Here is a 16,835-nt window from a genome sequence, read left to right on the forward strand (position 1 = left end):
AATAATAATAACACAGGACCACAAAAATTTTTTTTTGAAAAGCAACTGGGATCAGAGTAGGTGTTTCTTATAGATTTTGGGTCACTGAATCCGAATTCGTAAACCGTTTTGCTCCATCACGTCTAAATTTTTAGATAATCGAAAAAAATAGCGGAAAATCTGTGAAAATTGAAATAAACATTTAAAGAAAGAGCAAAAGTATAACATCAAAGAAAGAGAAAAAGTATAACATCAAAATGCGGTCGCAGAACTGATTTAAATATATTTTGGTAAGTTAAATAAAGTGCAAAAAAGGAGGATGTTAAAAAAAGGACGAATTTCGCCCAAAAAGGTGTAAGTAAAAGAAATAGTGTTTTTTGTAGATCTTGATCTCCTGAATACGATAAAGCTAATAAAAAATTCGTGGTGCTTGGGAAACACCTTGAAAATTGAGCATAAACGTGGTGTATTTACAGAAATTCGGATGATATATGCTATATCATAAAATGTACTGGTGAAAGATTTGTTGGGGAGAGAAAAGGGGGAAGAAAGAGTGTTGTGCGCGTGTGTGTGTGTGTATGTGCGCGGGTGCGTGCGTGCGCGCGCGCGGGTGCGGGTGTGCGCGTGTGTGCGCGGGTGCGTGTGTGTGTGTATGTGCGCGGGTGCGTGCGTGTGTGTGTGTGCGTGCGCGGGTGCGGTTGCCTGTACGTGTGTGTGTGTGTGTATGCGCGCGGGTGCGAGTGCGGGTGTGCGCGTGTGTGCGCGGGTGCGGGTGTATGTGTGCGCGTGTGTGCGTGCGCGGGTGCGGGTGCGTGTGCGTGTGTGTGTGTATGTGCGCGGGTGCGGGTACGGGTGTGCGCGTGTGTGCGCGGGTGCGGGTGTATGTGTACGCGTGTGTGTGCGCGGGTGTGTGTGCGTGCGTGCGTGTGTGTGTGTGCGTGTGTGTGTGCGTGTGTGCGTACGCGGGTGCGGGTGCGGGTGCGGGTGCGGGTGCGGGTGCGGGTGCGGGTGCGGGTGCGGGTGCGGGTGCGGGTGCGGGTGCGGGTGCGGGTGCGGGTGCGGGTGCGGGTGAGGGTGCGTGTGCGGGTACGGGTGTGTGCGCGCGTGCGCGTGTGTGCGAGTGTGCACACACCCGACTCGCGCACGCACACATGCACACACACACGCACACAAAACACTCTTTCTTCCCCCCTTTTCCCTCTCCCCAACAAATCTTTCACCAGTACATTTTATGATATAGCATATATCTCATCCGAATTTCTGTAAATACACCACGTTTATGCTCAATTTTCAAGGTGTTCCCCAAGCACCACAAACTTTTTATTAGCTTTATCGTATTCAGGAGATCAAGATCTACAAAAAACACTATTTCTTTATTTACACCTTTTTGGGCGAAATTCGTCCCTTTTTTAACATCCTCCTTTTTGCACTTTATTTAACTTACCAAAATATATTTAAATCAGTTCTGCGACCGCATTTTGATGTTATACTTTTTCTCTTTCTTTGATGTTATACTTTTGCTCTTTCTTTAAATGTTTATTTCAATTTTCACAGATTTTCCGCTATTTTTCTCGATTATCTAAAAATCTAGACGTGATGGAGCAAAACGGTTTACGAATTCGGATTCAGTGACCCAAAATCTATAAGAAACACCTACTCTGATCCCAGTTGCTTTTCAAAAAAAATTTTTTGTGGTCCTGTGTAATTTTTGTAATTGAAGGGAATAAAGAGAAGAAAGAGATATCGCTATCGGTTGCGTAAATGCATACTCACATAAATTGTTCTTACAATAGAACTACATCTATTTTTCTTATTGCTAAAACTCTTTTCTCCCTAAAAAAAGAATATATACATTGTATGAGAAATAATAAGAAATTCGATTCATCTGTAACTGCCTAATCGTCGTCGATTACGTTTTGAGATTTTAGGTAATCTTGTGGATATAGGATTACTCCTCTTTGTTGGCATTTGGCGGTCGCTAAGGATTATTATTTCAAGTCCAGTATGCCTTACTGGTACTTATTAGCCGTGTTACGACGCGTTGGAGACTATTCCTGAGCTCTCCCTATCACCGCGTATTATTCTTAAAGTATTCACGCACTTATCGTAGGCGGATACGGGATAAGCCCAACGGTATCGAATAATTGTGCGACACAAGTATTAAAACAAGTTGACGCTTCAAAGACTCGCGAAGGACTGTCCAGGAGGAACGTTCGTTAACCCCCCACTTTCGTGTCGCGTAGGCGCCATGCCTGATATTCGGGCGCGAAACTCGCCTCTTCCAGCAAAGTCTATCGACGAATCGTATCGTAGGATGATGGGCGATACGATCCATTCCCCAATGATAGACCGCTGTTACACGGCGCCGTTAATCGGGTTTAATAACATCTGTAGTTCTTAGACTAGCCAATCACACTCATTCTTCAGTAGAAGGGAATAGCTGTGATTTGCCAGCCTAAGAACTACCGATGTTATTAAACCCGACGTGTAAAGGCCGATTTATAGAGGCCGTAACCGTTAACTTCTGCCGGAACCGGTAAAGATCAACATTGCGATTTCAATGCTTTAGTTTATACTAGAGTCTCAGTAACTGGTGATTTATGCCATAAATATAATATGATTCAACTTTATTCTGATTTATAGAGGTCGTAACTGTTAACGTGTGCCGGAAAAGATAAAATTTAACACTGTGATTTCGATATTTTTATATTAAAGTCTTGAAAACTTGTGATTTATGCCATAACTGTAAAGTTAACTCAATTTCAACTTTTAGTGATTACGACAAACGATCAGACACGTATCGTGGGATGACGTGTGATTCCGTGCTACGTGAGCGACTATCGGAGGGGTCAGTAGAAACAGTGCTGCTCACTTTTCGCATTTTTAATCAAGAAATTTACAATCATTCTTCAGGAATATACAATCAATCCCTTGTTAAAGGATCAATATAAAAACAGGCAAGCAAGAAAACAAGCAAGCGCAACGTATCGTAGGTATGACAGGATTCATAACCTTCAATTACGCCAACTTTAGCGGTTAATTTCTTCTTTTAGAGCCACGAGCGATACTTTTTTCTTTTCAAACCTTTGTTTTTAGGCGAAATACGTTGGTTGAATATAAATTTCATTAAAATTAGTGAGAAAACCCGTACCTGCGCTATTATCAAAGTCTATAGTTTACTTCACATATGTACATACAAACAATATTTTATTTTTAGTACTAGTAGTAAATATTGAAACGCAACTAAAGTGAAAGAAAATTTTATATAATTACGTTCATCTTTCAGGTACGAATGAAAAATATGGAGATAATAAATAAATAAACAAAACAATTTCCTTCGCCAGCAAATAATTCAAAATAAGTCGTTTTATTTCGACCCAACTGGCCAATTGATACAAGATTGCACGACGTTTCGACCAAATTCCGGTCCTTATCAAGTGCTTTAATTCAAGTTACACCGATCCGCATAACGAAATTAATTGCATCGTTGACGTGGTGTCCTGACAACGTCAAGACAAACGCAAAACTAAACAAAAGAGTGAAAAATACATTTAACAATAGAAAAACTCTACAAAATCAGTAATATCACGTTAGTCAAAAACAATAAAATCAGTTAACACTGTAAAACTAGTTAAAAGCTTACAATTCTTATGCGCTCCAAAATGAACGGCGAAATCAAGACGTCACTAGCCATATCGAGGTACAACGTCCGAACAGTAAAACGGTCAAAGTCGAAATGAAGTTGTCAACGTAATCCGCGAATGGCAAACAGCGCTCTGGTGGGAAAACGAGCAGAACCGAATGTGCAGGGCCGACTAAGTAATACCAATGACACGGTTATAAATAGATGGTAGGCTCTCAGTATCGTTTTGTAAATTGATTGTGCAATCATGTTTTTTAATGAAAAACATTTCCGATATTTCTCTTTTTTTGAATTGTTTTTCTTTGTGTAAAATTTTCGGATGCTGCCACTTGAAATCATGATTGTGTGCAAGACGGTGTTTGCTCACAACCGAATGATTGTCTACATTTTTCCTGATATCACATCGATGTTCTTTGATGCGTGTTTCTAAATTCCTTTTTGTCTGGCCAATATATACCGCATCACAATTTGCACAATCAATCTTATAAACTAACTCAGTCTGACTGAGATTCGGCAACCCATCTTTACCCTTCCTAATGACAGAATCCAATCTCTTCGGGATGGTGTGAAGAACTCTAAAGTTCATGTCTCGCATTGTACGGCTAATATTCTCGCTAAGGCCCTTTACGTAAGGTACAGTAATGCACCTTCGAGGATCTTGGGCCACTTCGCTACTGACAGGATCGTTGTTGTTACGATTTCGCAATTCGCCAAGCCGGACATTAACATATTTATCAACAACTTTCTTCGGGTAACAATTATTTATAAGGATCTTTTTTATCTCACTAATGTTAGAATTGTGAAACCGCGCGCCGGACAAAAGAATCGCTCGATCAACCAAATTCCTTACCATGTTAATTTTATATTTCGTGCAATCTTGTATCAATTGGCCAGTTGGGTCGAAATAAAACGACTTATAATAAATAAAGACATTCAATTAATTACCTTGGTTGAAAGATTTCCACAGTTATATGATAAGAAAAATGTAAACTATAAGGACCGAATAGCTGTGGAGAATGCGTGGCTATTTATAAGCGGAGAATTAAAAATACCAGGTAACTATAATACACATAATATAATTATAAGTTAAAGAATCATATATAAAGTTAATATACTTTATTTATTTCATGGTAAAATCATAAAATCTTACATATCTTTTATTATATTTTTATATATCTCTTATTACATTTAGGATGGTTTAAAGATAGTCAAACCAGAACTTTTGTTTTTATACAGAGAAATAATAGGACGCAAAACTTGACTTTGTACCACCTTAGTAATATAGGAATATAATGAAAGATATACAGAAATATATATGCTACAGACGGCTCTGTAACTTAAAATTCTGTAACTTAATAAAAAAATAAAGCCTATTAATTAACTATACTAGGTGCGCAACTAAGTTTCCGGGTTTCACACATAGATGGCACCAATAACACATGTACTCGACTTACATGTCTGAAGTTGTCTGAAGTTATAGCTTGGACATTTGTTAACAATAACCAGTCGTTATATAAACACATATCGCAACGCAAAAATATTTTTTCTAACAACGGAGATGTCGAGTTTTGTGCCAAATAAACAGCATTTGCGGGAAGCTTTGCTTTTCTGCTTTAACTTGAAAAAAAATGCAGCTGAAGCACGTCGTTTGCTTGAGGAGGCCTACGGCGAACATGCACCATCGAAAACTACCTGTGAAGATTGGTTTAAACGCTTCAGAAGTGGCGATTTCGACACTGAGGACAAGGAGCGCTCCGGAAGACCAAAAACAATTGAGGACGCCGATCTGCAAGCGTTATTGGATGAAGATAATACGCAAACACAAGATCAACTTGCGGAGGCATTAAACATGACTCACCAAGTTATTTCCAAACGTTTACATGCCATGGGAAAAATTCAAAAGGAAGGAAAATGGGTGCCGCATGAGTTGACTGAGAGACAGATGGAAAATCGAAGAGCCACTTCCGAAATTTTGCTTTTGCGGCATGAAAGAAAGAGTTTTCTTCATCGAATTGTTACTGGCGATGAGAAGTGGATATATTTAGAGAATCCCAAACGCAAAAAATCGTGGCTTTCACCTGGTGAAGAATCAACATCGACGGCACGGCCAAATTGTTTTGGAAAGAAGACAATGCTCTGCGTTTGGTGGGACCAGAAAGGAATCGTGTACTATGAGCTGCTGAAACCGGGCGAAACTGTCAATGGGCATCGCTATCGACAACAACTGATCAATTTAAACCATACATTGCTCGAAAAACGGCCAGAATGGGACACGATACACGAACGAGTAATATTGCAGCACGACAACGCTCCGTGCCATCGCAGTTCCATCGTCCAGGACACCATCAAAACGCTGAAATGGGATCTGCTATTGCACCCGCCGTATTCGCCAGACCTGGCGCCTTCCGATTATCACTTGTTCCGGTCGATGGCGCATGGCTTGGCTGGGCTACATTTGACCAATTTCGAAGAAGTGCAAAATTGGTTGGATGAATGGTTTCGGTCCAAAGACGCGTCGTTTTATTGTCGCGGTATTCATGTATTGCCAGAGAGATGGCGAAAATGTATAGCTAGCGAGGGACGATACTTTGAATAAACCATTTTTTGTATTTCTCTTGAAATTTTCCATTTTTTATTGATCAAAAAAACCCGAAAACTTAGTTGCGCACCTAGTATATATATATTGTCACGACTTTTTCACTCCCGGAGCGGTCCGGGGCGTGTGCCGGATCAAAAGGGGAAAGGAGAGCGGGATGATAGGCCTCTCCGGTGATTCTCTCGCACCTCCGAAACTTCACGAAACGATTCTAATGTTGGGCGCCAGACGCGTAAATTCGCGTCCACGAAATCGCGAGAAACCAAAAACGAGACGCAAAACGAAATAAGTCGGTGTGCGAGGGAATGGCTAGCTCGACCTAATAGCAGGGCGGGGTTGATGGAGGGCAGCGCGGTACTTGGCGGGGTGACGTGTGAATTATTAACTCAGTCATTAACAAAAAAGAGCAACATTTATTATGTAATAGAACAAGGGCCATAATGGCGTTCACTAATAAGAAAAATGCTGGCGCGGTTGATAACGCGGGCGTCAATTTTCAAATAACAAAGCGATAGTAACGCAGACGCCAGAAAACACGGAGAATGAAGAAATGTTTGTAAACGCGCGGAAGGCGTCGTTTTCAGCAAAATAATATCCGGAGAAATTCAAACTCACAAGATCGTCAAAGTCGTATAAACTACGCCGGTAATAATAAGAGTATTAAACTGACGAATAATGTAGGACATCGGCGAAAGTTACGACCGAATACGACATAACTGGGATGAACGCGAAATAATAGCGTGAAATGCCGCGAAATGATAGTGCGCCACGCTCGGAGCGCGTGAACGCAAGGTCCAAACCCGTGCAGGGATTCTGTCACCAAACAATCTTAATCTAACGCAAGTAATAATCTTAATCTAACGCAGGGAATAATCTTAAACTAACGCAGAGAACGAACGTAACGCGAGTAACGTCCCAACGCAAGAGGGAACGAACGCAAGGTGTGATATCGCCGAGGATATCCTAACGCGAAGGATAAGGCGCCGAGGCGCTCGATGTAACGCGAAACACGATTCTAACGCGAGGAAATATGCGGAATTACCGCAAGCAATACTATGACTAACGCGAAATTACCGATTTATCCTAACGCAGGAAACTGAGGTTAACGCAAGTGATTCTGATCGAACGCAACACCCGCGATCGTCAGCGATCGTCCAACGCGAAAAATGATGCACCGAGACACTCGGCATCACGCGAAATACTCGAATTAATGCGAGAAAATTACGGAATTATCGCGAGTAATAACGAGACGCCATTTTAGGTCGACGCGAATGGTATCTTAAGACAAACAACATCCTAACGCGAATAATATCTCCACGCAGCCGATATCGCGAGGATAATCTAAGTGTCCGGACGCGAATCGCAAGTACGCAATCAAACCAACGCGAATAACCGTCTGATGCAATTAATATCGCGTGCGGAGTCTAAGATTCGACCGGGCGAAATACTACGCACCACGAGACACGCGGTCGCGAACGCGAAGGGCGCGAGAAATGGCGTATTCGCGATATCGAACGTCGTCATTGACGCGCCTACCGCGATCTCCAGGAGTTCGTAGACTTCGATCGCGATCCCACGGCCACGAGACCAGTCCGGTGCCCCTCGCTCTCGCCATCGATCGCTAAATACGCCTTGTCGGCGGATACGTTAATTATCGCGAATATTCCCGAGCGAGAGCGCGACCCGGGGAGCGGTGTCGTGGCTTTACATGCTGAATATTACCGAGGCAACCTCACCGTTCTTCTGCTCTCCCTCGAAAGCTCCTCGCCGTCGCCCCAAGGGTCAGGAGAACCGCTAAGACAATCGTTACGGTACTCGCCAAGAAAATCAAATGTATTTCGCGACGGACTATTTCACGCGTGTTTCGGCTGTCGAGGACGATCCAGGAGTGCTCCCGAAATTTCGCTCGATGGCGGAATCGATTGCGCGCCCCACCCCGGGCGTACGCAGCCGCTCGACGTTAACGCGCGGACCAATTAGGGGCGAGCCCGCAAGCTCGCGACGTATCCTTGCGCAGGGCCGACAATTCCGGCTCCCGCAGGGCGCTTAAGATTTCCTCGCGCGTATGACGATTTCGCCGGGATCCTTCCTGGTAGCGGACGAGACGCTAACGTCCCCGTGTTTTTGGTTTTGGTCCGGGAGTGGTGGCCATCCACCCCGGAGTCCTTTTTGCAGGTGAGGAGGGTAGGCGAAGTTCATTCCGCCCCGGCATCCCGGGGCCCTGCCTCTACGGGTCCGTCCTTCGCCGTATCATGCGCCACGCGCGTGTCCTTCCGCGCTCCCGTGCGCCCGCCGGCCTGCGAGTCCGCTCGCGTCGATCGATATCCTGGCTCGATTCCTCTTGGTCGACTCAATCCGCATTTTACGATCCGCTGCATTTCCTCAGGAACTCCAGTCTCAGCTCGGTGAGGCGCCACGTATCAATACAAAATAACAAAAAAAAGGATCAAAATACGGAAACGCAATTATAATTATGCCCATGGAGATCTCTCGCTCTGACTCTGTGAATCGTCCTCGGGTGCGAAACGGATAATTATTGAAAACCCGCGCCTTGTGACGGCGGCTGGGCGCTGCCACGATGCAGCGAAACTGCAACGTCACAATATATATATACACATAGTTAATTATATAGGATTCTGTAAGTAAAAAAGTTAGATTTAATAATGATACATATGTAAATATATATATTTTTTCTTTTAGTCGCTGATTGTACTGCTCGATGGTTGTCATTACGCAATAGATTTTCTAAGGAAAGAAATAAAAAGATACCTTCAGGAGCAGCTAAGCAAACAGAATGGCCATTAATGAAGTATTTAACATTTTTACATTCTGTGGTGAAGAAACGACGAACATTTGGTAATATTACAATAGAAGAGGAATCAAACTCTTCATCGGAAATACAGGATTTTGATACTTATGAAGAAAATTCACAAAGCGTGACTAAAAATGACGATTGTACCGATTACGAGTATTTAAATGAATCAGGTAAATTGACTAAATGGAACTTTCTATATTTTCTAATGTGAATTTATATGATTTTAAAGTTGTTGAACAAATATTGCTTTTTATAAATAACTATATTAATATTGTAACCATTTTGCAGATACTTGTACCGATGTACTTACAAATAGTACAAACAAATCTTTATCTAACTTGGAAGAATCTTTACCAATCTCAGATATTTTAAGCAAAAATACATTAGTTAAAGAAAGACCCACAACACCTAACGTATCTACATTTAAAGAGATTGCAATACCGAGGTCATCTACGCCAGAAAAACCTACAACACACAATACATCTACACCAAATAGATTTAGTCAAAAAAGAAAATCTTCGCCTGTTGAAGAACAGTTAGGTATTGCTGTTGATGTTTTTAAAAGTTATGTTACTAAGAAAAATACCATACATGCAGAAGATGAGTCCTTAAAATACTTTTGTGACTCCTTGTATGGAGATTTAAAGACTCTCAATAAAAAAGATTTAATTTCATGTAAAATTGACATTATGCAAGTAATTTCAAAGTATACAAATTAAATTTTTTTTTACATTTTCAAATTTTAAACAGATTAAATCCAAGTTTAGTTGTGAACAGTTTATTTATAATTTCTAATGTCTTTCTACATTCAAATGTCTAGAAATTACAGATATAGAAGTAATAAAGAAGTTTAATTTTGAATACACGTTATTTGATCAAATACTGAAAGTTCATGTACCTACAATCAATTTCTTTGATTTTTTTATTTTATAGTATTTTTATACGAACAAACACAAAAATAATACATTTCAGTTTACTATTCGGATACATGGTTTTATTTAATAATCCACAGTTTATTACACAGTAATATATATATATTTGTTATTCAGCATATATAAGAATATAACATATTTTAAACAAGTGTTTTATATTAAAAAACATTAAGTGTCATATTAAAAAACAGATATTTTATATTAAAAATGTTGTTTTATGTTTAAAAAACCTGAAAATATTTATTCTGGCATATATCCTCTAAAAATATAATCCCATTGCCAATGAAGTGCTCCTTCATTGGAAAGATAGTTAGCCATACTATCCCGAAGTTCCATCACGTTTCTGGAAGCATTATTTGATCCTAAACGTCCTATTCTTTCAAAACTATCTACGTGATCATTTCTAAACATGCCTGGTGTAATGCTTCCATCAGGCTGAACATTATCAATAAAAAAGGATGGACAATACACTCTTTCATGAGCAGGAACTCTTTCTTTAGATATACGTAAAAAATGTGTAAACACACAGTTGCTGCAACAATTTTCTCCACATTTTCCACATCAGCAATAATATTATTTCGCAATATTCGCCATCTTGATGATAGAATACCGAAAGCATTTTCAATCGTTCGCCGTGCTCTTGACAATCGGTAATTATAAACTCTTTTATGAACCAATACGATAATTCTTCGCCAGTAATAAATTAATAAAACACGAAAATTTGTCGGCCTAACTGGCAATAAATTTAATATCAATCACAACGACGTTTCGACCTTTGCTTTGGGTCCTTATCAAGTTACAATTATTTAGCAATGCTGCAACAACACAAATTACCGATATTACACAGAAATTAATAAATAATGGTACAAATATAAAAACTTACAATGATTGCGCGTCAAGTTTTAAATCTTATTGTCATCGTTAAAAATATGCGGTCAGGAGATGTAAAAGAACAACCACTAGAGACATGACCATGCCGTGTAAAGCTCGGAGAACGAATGGTAAATTCATAATAAACAAACGCAAACTACCGTGAATTGTATAGAAGGTAAAGTCTAAAGCGAAGATATAATACGGTCATAGACTAATGGTAGATTTTCGGTGTCTTTTTGTGAGTTAATAGCGTCTGTATGTTTTTTAATGAACAACATTTCAGAGATTTCCCGTTTTTTGAGGTTTTGCTCCCTATGTAAAATTTTAACATCTTGCCATTTAAAGTTGTGGTCGAAATCCATTCTATGCTTGCTAACAACTGAGTGCTGATTGGAGCGCTTGTTAATGTCAGCACTATGTTCTTTTACACGGGTCTCCATGTGTCTTTTGGTCTGACCAATATAACAAGCACTACAATCCGAGCACTCAAGTTTGTAGACCACACCAGTGCATTTCTTATTCTCGAGTCTGTCCTTCCCTTTTTTAATTAATGTATCTAATTTCTTAGGTACGGTGTAAAGGGTGCTTACGCCGTAATTACCAAAGGTCCTTCGCAAGCCTTTACTAAAATTTTTTAAATAGGGAATGGGCACATAATTTTTTAAATCAGGGATGTTAGATCCTCTATCATCGTTGTTACCTCTGTCATCGTTATTCGACCGCTTGTTAATTCTTTTATGAACGTCTAAATACTTTCCAGGGTACGGTCTCAGAATGTAAGGTTTCAACGGGAAAGCTTCATCTCCAACAAAGTAATGTGGAAACATAATGTTTGTATTCTGCAATACTGAATCGGCTGGTAATTTTATTACACCAGAGTCCAGTGCTCGTCCAAAGGCTGAGTCTTTGAAAACACCTCCATCACTTTGTGAACCATAGGATCCAATGTCCACAAGTGTAAATACGTAATCAGCGTCACAAACAGCCATCAATATGATGCTAAAACTTTTTTTGTAATTAAAATAGGAACTTCCAGATTTATTTGGAGCTTGAATAGTTATGTGCTTCCCGTCTATAGCACCACAACAGTTAGGAAGGTTCCATTCTTCATAAAATCTTTTACTCTTTTTGTGCCAGTCTTCAATTGTTGGTATTTTTAAATAAATTGGAGAGAGAACTTCCCAGATAGCTGCACAAGTTTCACAAACAATTACATGTACAGTTGTCTTTCCTATCAAAAACGCCCACGCTACTACCTGCATATTGCAGCCATGTGCTAGGTAACTAAAATAGTAATTTATGTAAAATTATATATATGTATAATACTATATAACTATATAATAAAATAAAAGTGACATTATATAAAAAACAATCTCTATATATATATATATAAATGAATGTATGTTTGTATGTTTGTCCGCTATGCAAATCTACAGTTTTCAACCGAATTTTAAAGAATTAACCGCTAAAGTTGGCGTGATTGAAGGTTATGAATCCTGTCATACCTACGATATGTAGCGCTTGCTTATTTGCTTGCTTGCCTGCTTCTATATTGATCCTTTAACAGGGGATCGATTGTATATTCCTGAAGAATGATTGTAAATTTCTTGATTAAAAATGCGAAAAGTGAGCAGCACTGTCTCTACTGACCCCTCCGATAGTCGCTCACGGTAGCACGGAACCACAAGTCATCCCACGATACGTTTTCTCTTTGAAAACGTATCTAACTGAAAGTTAAAATTGAGTTAACTTACTATATCTTAAGTAAAGAACAGATTCCATGCATAAACTAGGCTGCCAAAATTACAGCTTAAGCTAACGGCTTCTAAATTGTCGGCATATAGTTACGGCCTCTATAAATCAGCCTTAACAGCGGTCATAGTAAGCGCCGGGTCGATATCAAGACTCCGCTCCTCGGTGCGAGAACACCGAAACCCCATTGGACGACGGGCATCGGCTATCGTTCCGTGCGTGAACCAATGCCGTCATCGTAACTGCACAAAGTGCGACTCCGCGTACAAGTCACTCGGAACGTTTTCCGACCGTGAAAGGTCAATGTGACGTCCCGCGACTCTACAGGTAAGTATTTATATATGTGAATCAGCTTTACTAATTCTTTCTTTTCTTTCAGGTACCCGGACTTCGCAGGATCGTCTCGCCCAATCATTGGACGGGTAAGTATAAATGGTAAGTATAATGATATATAATATCTTAAAATTAACGCATATGTAAAACTAATCAAAATATCTTTCAATCAACAGGGAATAAGTTTAATTACTAAATATAAACGGTCTGAACGCTATTTCACTTAATCTCACTATTATCACGAATACTGGCCTCTCATTGGCTGATTCCGCGCTCTCCGACCGAAACTCACATCTTGTGCTCCTATTGGCTGAAGGCCATCAAATCTGTGAAAATAATCGAGAATATACCGTAATAACATAAAATTGCCTGGAACTCATCCCATTGGCTGTTGCTGTATGAAAACATAATGAATCAGCTAAAATCGTCGTAAAATAATAAATGAATAGAAAATCACTCGGAATTGGCCCTATTGGCCGTCTAATCTGCCTTTAGGCACTAATAACTAAAATCATGCAAAAGTGACATAAAGTCAATCTTGAACCAATCGTGGTTCGACCTTGATACTTAATAATATGATGTATAATGTATATAATGTAAATATTGTCAGGATCGTGTCTACGTTTGGAAAAGTGGTGAACAAAGAAAAAAATATGATAAATGTGATAATCAGGTACTGCTTAATATTCATTTTGGTAATCTAGCTGCATAAATGAGAAATATCAAATAGATGACAAAGACTGTGAATAAAATTACTACTGACGTTAATATAAAAATGGAAAATCGATCTGGAATCATATTGAACTTTTACTATGTAATTACTTTATCGTGAGCCTGTGATTGGCTCTTCTGTCAATCTTTATGTTACTATACTAATGATGTTATTTTATTATTTATTTGGGAATAATGGGATTAATATGATTGTTATGTAGTTGTATTTTGTTTTCTTTTGTGTTGTTTTTTAATGTGTTTGTCCTTACTGTATAATACACACAATAAAATAATACTATTAATTATCTCGCGTAAACGTATATAAAAAATAAAAATCTCTTTCTTGCAAGTAATACTGCCTCTTTAAAATGTGATTCGACTTAATCGATTGCACACACTAACGTAAAATAATATAAAAATCTTTCGTAAACGCGTTTAAAACAACAAGTGGTTAAAATGTAAAAGCGCACGGGATTACGCATCCGCTGCTTGTGATTGGTCGTTAGCGACCAGGTTCTCGTCGACCTCGTCTGCGTTCTCTGGTTAGCTGGCCGCGTTACCCTCTGCCTCGCTGTTTCCAGCGGGCTGTTCTCCTTCGGCCTGGATGATCGTCTCTGCCACGGCCTCTGGAATCGCCTCGAACAGCTGACTGCTCGTTATCCCCTCGAAATTGAAGTCATCTGGCTGTCCCGCTTCCGGATTGGCCACTGTGACGGCTTTCTTTGACGGCTCCGTCATGCCAAGATCCCCGGCTGTCATCTGGGACCTCTCGTTCGGCTGGCAGGCTCCGCCGCTGCAACCCAGGCTCGACGATGGAATCGAAGACTTAGTTTCCGATCCCACGGTCGGGCGACCGATCGCACAGAATTCCGTGTTGGGATGGGTCATTTCCGGACCATTGGCCTCTTCTCTAGTCTCGTCACACACTTCATCAAGCACATTACCCAGCAATCCTTCGTTAGTGACCTCGCATTGTTGTTCTAACACCGATTCACTCGAAATGGAGTTACGCCGATTTTGGAAAGTCGAAGAAATTCCCCGATCTTCCATTCTCAGCCCTGCTGACGAACAATGCGAAGAGCATTTTCGTCAAACCCATTCGCGTTGTCCGGATGGACGATATATGGTTCGCCTTCCGTTCAAAACCGGCCCTTCTATCAACATTGGCCAAATCCAGGGCCATTACCAAAAAATGTCTGCAACGCCTCACCAGGCGCCTTCAAAGTAATCCGAAGCAAAAGAAGGAGTATTCCGATTTTCTTCAAGAATATGAAAAGCTATGTCATATGAAAGAAGTACCTAGTTCTCAAACCGTTGATAAGCAATTCGTTTTCATTCCCCATCATCCGGTTATCCGTGAAGACAGTGTGACAACTCATCTCAGGGTTGTATTTAATGCGTCGTGCTTGACTACGAACGGATCCTCCCTGAATGACTATCTACTTGCCGGACCTTGAAGCCGACGGGATGGGAAATCACCCGCCATCTTCATGGAGCCGCCGTCACCGACAGTGCCAACAGCCATCTTGCCTAAAATGGCGAAAATGGAGGCACAGCCGTGGGTCATCCTGCAGAAGCAGCACACGGCAACAGTAGTAAAGATGCAGACCACTTCTATCAAAGTGTGCCAGTTGGCGCCACCTGATCTGAAGGCCAAAGATGGCGCACAGGAGGATGAGGTAATAACAGACGATGTTAACAACAACCAAAGTAACGTTAAGTACCCTGCATAAAATGTCGGATTGAAAAGAATTAAAAAGTATTGATATTTTTGAATACTTCTGAATTCTGCTTTCTGATGCGAAGAAAGGGATTGAAAAGTATTGGTTCGCATAAAACTTTACCGCGCTGAATGTGAGACAGCAGTGGTTGATGCTTCGCATTGAAAAGTATTGGATCGCATTAAATTCATCCGCGCCAAATGCGACTTTTGGCATCAATGCTTCGTATTGAAAAGGATTCGGAAGTATTAGCAAATAGAGGTTCATATTCCTTTCTATGACAAAGTAGAAATAGACAAATTTTATAATTATAATTTTTTGTATTACAATCGTTTAATTATAAATACAGTGGGTGAGAAAATGAAACTTGCTTAAAAATTAAGTAAAGCTGCTTTATAAAGCTCTACTATATGTTGTACTCTCAGGGTATTAGCTAATATATCTCACAATCAGTCTGAAGTAATACTTAAAAAAATATTTGAAATATCACAATAAACGGTGAATAGAATAAGAGTTTCTTTGGTTTATAATCTAAGTAAATTACATTGGTATGTCACGGAATGCTTTCAGACAATTTTGTGACATTGCCCGATTTCATATGAAATAATTTTCATATGAAATCGGGCAGCCTGACGATGGATATGTCACGGAATTGTCTGAAAGAATTCCATGACATATCAATGGTCACAATCGCTTATAATAACACTATTTTGTTTAACGTTATATCATTTGGAAGAATGGAAAGTGTGGATGGAAAAGAATGGAAATTATTTGATGGGACCGGTGGGTTGCTGCAATTTTCAGGTTCGTACATTTGGTTAACAGCATTCTGTGCATTAAATTGCATTGCTTGTTCCGGATGTCTACTTTCTCAATTTGGTAAGAAGGCTTCCATTTCTTCCTGTCGTTCTTCTTCGGAAAGGCCTCCCTGATCTTCGTTAATAGGTTCTGCTTCATCTGGAAATTTATCGTCTTCAATCTGATCTTCATTCAGGGATTAAGCAAATCTTCGCACTTCTTCGGGCATTTCATTTTCGTCATCGGATTCACGTTCCTCCTCCTGTGTTTGTTCTCGAGTCTCTCTATCACCTACAAACACAATTATAATGTAAAATAATATAAAAGAAATATGGATCACTGTATTGAAAATAATGTAGCAGTAACTTGCCTCGTGGGAGAGTTTTCATATCAGCAATTTTTTTCCGGATGTAGTCAAACGTTTTTGGTGCTTCCATATCTGCTTGAATGTTATCCATACCTCTTTCGGTCATTAACCAATACCGATAGAAGTCTGAAATGGTACATGATTGTACAACACTTTCTGCTCATAAAATAAATTGTATGATTTACTGAAGGGCGTGTCTTAGTGACCAAGTTACCACTTTTATATTGTACATATTTTTCCCTGAAACTTATAACTCTACTTAATTTTAAAGAGAAGGCAGATGTTCCTCGATCACAGAACATAAATGGCCACGTG

The 16,835-nt window shown here is 40.0% G+C and overlaps 2 long non-coding RNA genes across 2 annotated transcripts; one reads left to right on the forward strand and one right to left on the reverse strand.

Moving 5' to 3' along the window:
• Positions 1–4,544: 4,544 nt before the first annotated feature.
• LOC139786441 (uncharacterized) lies at positions 4,545–9,358 on the forward strand. Its single transcript, XR_011722291.1, has 3 exons — positions 4,545–4,677; positions 8,919–9,203; positions 9,322–9,358. It is a non-coding gene; the product is annotated as an uncharacterized lncRNA (long non-coding RNA).
• A 647-nt stretch (positions 9,359–10,005) lies between these two features.
• Positions 10,006–12,730, reverse strand: LOC139786440 (uncharacterized). The gene is made up of 3 exons (XR_011722290.1): positions 12,646–12,730; positions 12,344–12,565; positions 10,006–12,122 (listed from the first exon to the last, which is right to left on the reverse strand). It is a non-coding gene; the product is annotated as an uncharacterized lncRNA (long non-coding RNA).
• Between the last annotated feature and the right edge of the window lie 4,105 nt (positions 12,731–16,835).

This window comes from Temnothorax nylanderi, unplaced genomic scaffold (assembly GCF_030848795.1).
Source record: "Temnothorax nylanderi isolate EJ_2023f unplaced genomic scaffold, tnyl_v1.0 TNYL_tig1036_pilon, whole genome shotgun sequence".
Taxonomy (NCBI): domain Eukaryota; kingdom Metazoa; phylum Arthropoda; class Insecta; order Hymenoptera; family Formicidae; genus Temnothorax; species Temnothorax nylanderi.